This window comes from Mobula hypostoma, chromosome 14 (genome assembly GCF_963921235.1).
Source record: "Mobula hypostoma chromosome 14, sMobHyp1.1, whole genome shotgun sequence".
In the NCBI taxonomy this organism is placed as follows: Eukaryota; Metazoa; Chordata; class Chondrichthyes; order Myliobatiformes; family Myliobatidae; genus Mobula; species Mobula hypostoma.
The window spans coordinates 73,759,773-73,765,099 of record NC_086110.1 but is presented as its reverse complement, the minus strand read 5'-3'; the positions used below and the strand labels follow the sequence as shown (position 1 = coordinate 73,765,099).

General features: G+C 46.0%; 1 non-coding gene across 1 annotated transcript; it reads left to right on the top strand.

The window, feature by feature from the left end:
* Positions 1 to 227: 227 nt before the first annotated feature.
* Positions 228 to 361, top strand: LOC134356608 (small nucleolar RNA SNORA14). The gene has a single exon (XR_010020394.1). It is a non-coding gene; the product is annotated as a small nucleolar RNA SNORA14 (small nucleolar RNA).
* The last annotated feature ends 4,966 nt before the right edge of the window (positions 362 to 5,327 follow it).

Below are 5,327 nucleotides of genomic sequence, written 5' to 3'. Positions count from 1 at the left end.
GAAGCGAGTGACGTGCAGTTGCTGGAAATCCAGGGCAACACTCACAAATGTCCGAGGAACTCAGCAGGTCAGGCTGCATCTATGAAAGGGAATAAACAACTGAGGCTTCAGGCTGCACATCTTCACCAGTTCTGACACTTCAATAGACAAGGCTCAGAAAGATATTGTCCTAATGTAGGCAAATGGAATTGGTGTTGATGGTCAACAAAGGTTGGCATGGACGAAGTCTGCATCCTCAAAACTCTTAGTTGTTTTTCTATCACAATACCCAGGTAATAAGAAATGCCAAATAAAGGCTCCAGAGAATTCCAAAGTGCTGAGCTCTGCTCGTACTCTTCATTATTTCACATCTCTGACATGATGTAAAGGCCCATCAATGGGAGAGCTAGATGGTGGGCATGGAGAGGTTGTTTCCTTTAGAGGGGGAATCTAGGAGAGAGGGCACAACCTCAGCATAGAGGCACCTCTCCATTTACAACAGAGATGATGTGGAATTTATTTAGCCAGAGGGTGGTGCATCTGTGGAATTCATTGCCACAGATAGCACGGAGGCCAAGACATTGAGAATGTTTATTTATTGAGATGCCGTGTGAAATAGACCCTTCTGGCCCTTCAAGCCACACTGTCCAGCAACCTCTGATTTAGTCCTAGCCTAATTATGGGACAAATTATATTGACCAATTGAGCTATCAACTGGTACATCTTTGGATTGTGGGACGCAACTGAAGTGCCGGAGGAAACCAATGCGTTGACAGGGAGAACCTATAAGCTTCTTACAGGCAAAGGTGGGAATTGAATCCAGGTTGCCTGTTCCGTAAAGTCTTGTGGTGAAGTTGATGGGTTCTAAGTTAGTGAGCGCGTCAAAGGTTATGGGGAGAGGGCAGGAGAGTGGGGTGGGTGGAGCTACGATGGAGCTCGACAATGAATTCTTTGAGCACATCAGCGGAAATAGCTTAATTTCTACCTTTAATGTGTCTCCTTTTCCCTTTCAAGGTTTGATGGGGCTCTGTTGAAGACCCTGCAACTGGGTCCATGCTCACAACTTAGTGACACGAACCCGTACATTATAGCACCCTCACAACTCACTTTGGTTCTTTGCAGCCGTTCTTCAATATCCAAAGGATGAGGCCTAGAAAACGAGCACACCTTTGGGATTCCAAGGCTTTGTGGCCCTGAGGCCGAACCATTTCTATATCAGTGCTGCCGACTGAAGCAGCATGGGAGAAAATGGAATATCACGAGCAGCGGATTGGTTGTCAGGGACTCTGTACCCAGTGAATTGCGTGCCCTCTTTCTTTCTCTCGTGAGTGGGGAGAGTTTATCGCTGATTCGAGTCGGAGAACACAGAAAGAGCGTTGCAGCAGAACTTAACACCGTAAATCAGTGAGTTGTTTTGTATGGCTCCCCTCTCGCTGTGAAAGGGTGACACCTCTTTTTCCCTTCATTTGGAGAGAGAAAGCACCTATGGTGAATTGTCAGGTGAACCATTCGTTTTCGTTGTACTTCTGATCATGGTCTTTCTTGGGGGCTTTGTTATTGCTTTCCTGGAGGGTGAAGGGTAGTGAAGCTGTTTTGCAGAAGTGGGTGGGGATCTATTATTTTTTCTCAATAGTTCCTTTTAACATCAACATTCTTTGATAGTAAATGGAACAATTGAGAAAGATAATAACTGAGCCATGTTAGAATGGTGGAGCAGATTCGATTGGCTGAACGGCCCAATTTAGCTCCTATGTACTATGGTCTTATGGTACGTGGCCAAGTGGTTAAGGCATTGGACTAGCAGTCTGAAGGTCGTGAGTTCGAGCCCCAGCCAAGGAAACATGTTGTGTCCTTGAGCAAGGCACTGAATCACACATTGCTCTGCGACGACACTGGTGCCAAGCTGTATGGGTCCTAATGTCCTTCCCTTGGACAACATTGGTGTTGTGGAGAGGGGAGACTTGCAGCATGGGCAACTGCTGGTCTTCCGTACAGCCTGTGCCCTGGAGAGTGAAGACTTTCCAGGCACAGATCCATGGTCCCGCAAGACTAACTGATGCCTTATGGCTATGCCTTCCTGCTGCTGCCTTTGAACAGGAAGTACAGAAACCTGAAGTCCCACATCCCACATGCCAGGTCCTTGAATGGCACTAATCCTACCTCAACAGCAGAACATTATGGACCAGCTATGGACCTGTCTCTAGTTGTGTTTTGTCTCTAACGTCTTATTGTTCTGCAGTCTGATTCTCCTTGTTTAAACTTATTTCTATATAAATCTGGGCCTCTGTATCTTCCACTGCAACTGGATCCCTGATTTCCTCATCAGACCACAGTCAGTGCCGATAAGTTATAAGATTTAGTTATTTATTGATTGATTGAGATACAGTGTAGAATAGGCCCTTCCAGCCGCACCAGCCAGCAACTCCCGATTTAACCCTAGTCTAATCACAGGACAATTTACAATGACCAACTGACTTACCAACCAGTACGTCTTTGGACTGTGAGAGGAAACCAGAGAACCTGGAGGAAACCCATGTGGTCACAGGGAGAATACACAAACTCCTTATAGACAGTGGCGGGAATTAATTCTGAGCTTCTGGTATTGTAAAAACATTGTGCTAACCACTACACTACCATACTGCCCTCATAGTCACACCTCAAGGATGTGTGCTTATCCACTGCTCTACTCGCTCTACACACACGATTGTGTGGCTTGGCACAGCTCAAATTGCCATTGACCAATGTAGGTAGCGTCACTGTTGTCGGCAAATCTCAGATGGTGACGAGGAGGTATACAGGAGTGAGATACATCAGCTCATTGAGTGGTATTGTAACAGCAACCTCGTACCTCATCAGCAAGACCAAGGAATTGACTGTGGACATCGGGAAGGAGAAGTCAGGAGAACACACACACACAAGTCCTCATTGAGGGGTCAGAAATGGAACTGGTGAGCAGTTTCAAGTTTTCGGGCATCGTAATCTCAAGAGCATCTATCCTGGACTCAAGACATTCAAGATACTTACAGTAGTTGCAGGAAAGGCCCAAAGCAGAGGATCACAAGAGACTACAGAGGGTTGTAGACTCAACCAACTTTCCCCACATCTTCAAAAAACAGTGGCATCATCATGAAGGCACAGCAGCAGCTCTTCTTTCTGAGGAGTTTGAGGTGATTTGGAAGGTCTCCAAAGAAGGTAGGACATGTAAACACGCGGCAGTTTGCACTTGAACTGAGGAGGTGCGATATCCTTGGGGGTTTTAGACTAGAGTTGTAGGGGGATGGGAACCAGAGTGCCAGGGCAGTTGTGGAAAAGTTGATGTTGAGTCAAAGACAAGAACTGAAAGGCTGAGCATGGTAGGATCCAGCACAAAGGACCCTCACCACCTGGGAAGCACACTCATTATGTATCATTACTCCCATAAGGGAGGAGGTGCAGGAGGCTGAAGACACACACTCAGTGATTTAGGAACAGCTGCTTCCCCTCTGCTATCAGATTGCTGAAAGTTCCATGAACTCAGGAACACCACCTCACAATCCCTCTCTGACACTATTTTTTTCTCTTTTAGAGATATAGCACAGTACAGGCATTTCTGGCCCAGTGAGTTGCACCACCCAATATATATTCAATCCTAGCCTAATCACAGGGCAATTTCCACTGACCAATTAACCTACTAGCCAGTATCTCTTTACACTGGGGGACGAAACTGAAGCACGCGGAAGAAATCCACGTGGCTCACAGGAAGGACGTACAAACTCCTTACTGACAATGCTGGAATTGAACTCTGAACTTTGACATCTTGAGCTGTAATAGCGTTGTGCTAACCGCTACACTAACATGGTGCCCCTTTATGCATGTACAGTACTGTGAAACAGTCTTAGACGCCCCAGATACATAGATATGTCTAAGACTTTTGCACAGTTCTTTATTTGTGTATTTATTTATTGTAGCAAGCTATAGTAATATTTTCTGTACTTCACTGTACTGCTGTCCCAAGACAACAGATTTTATGACACAAGAGATACTGCAGATGCTGGAAATCTGAAGCAATACACACTCAGCAGGTCAGGCAGCATCTATGGATGGGAATGAAGAGCAGCATTTCGGGCTGAGGCCCTTCGTCAGAGCTGATGAAAGGTCTTGGCCCAAAACGTTGACTGTTTATTTCCACCCATAAATTTCATGACTTATGTCAGTGATTATAAACCTGATTCTGATTCTGATTCCGATTCCGATTCCATCTCCAGTTGTTTTCTGAAGGTGGCAAAGAACCATTGTGCTCCTGCTCCTGAAGATCCTCCCACAATGCTGTAGGGGACGGAGTTCCATGACTTTGACCCAGCGCTGATGAAGGAGCGGCAACGTATTTTCTCATCGGGAGGATGGTGTGGGCTCTCTAAAGATAAAGGGAGGCACGGCAGCATGCTGGTTAACATAATGCCCTACTGCACCAGCGATTGGGATATAATTCCCAGCACTGTCTGTAAGGAGTTTCTACGTTCTGCACGCGACCCTGTGGGTTTTCTCTCACATTCTAATGGTGGATGGGTTAGGATTAGTAAGTTGTGTGCACGCTATGTTGGTGCCAGAAGCGTGGCAACACTTGCAGGCTGCCCCCAGCACATCCTGGGACTGTGTTGGTCTTTGACGTAATATTTCTCTGTATGCTTGGATGTTTCATTGTACAAGTGACAAGACAAGTAAGGTTAATCTTTGTAAATCTTTAGGAGGTGGGAGTGAATGCCTGGGACTGACATCAAGGTAAGAAGCTGGATTTTCTCACTCTGGGGGTTGGGAATCTCCAGATGATCTGCGGCTGCTCATTCTCACAAGACTGACAAAGATTAAACGTAAGACCACAAGACATAGGAGCAGAATTAAGCCACTCAGACCTTTGAGTTTGTTCTGCCATTTCACCATGGCTGATCTATTAACCCTCTCAAACCCATTCTCCTGCCTTCTCCTTGTAACCTTTGATGCCCTGACTCATCAGGAAGATATCAACCTTTGCTTTAAATATACCCAATGACTTGACTTGCCCAGCCATCTGTGGCAATGCATTCCACAGATTCACTGCCCTCTGACTAAAGCAGTTCCTCTTAACTCTGTTCTGAATGGAAGTCCCTCTATTCTGAGGCTGGTCCTAGACTCCCCCTCTATAGAAAACATCTTCTCCACATCCACTCTATCCAGCCCTTTCAATATTCAACAGGTTTCTATTAGAATCCACCCCCGCCCCCCGCCAATCTTCTAAATGCCAGAGAGTACAGGCCGAAAGCCATTAAATACTCCTCATATGATTGTAGAGTCAGACAGGATTATAAAAAAGGGGTCGCCTTTGAAACTCGTGA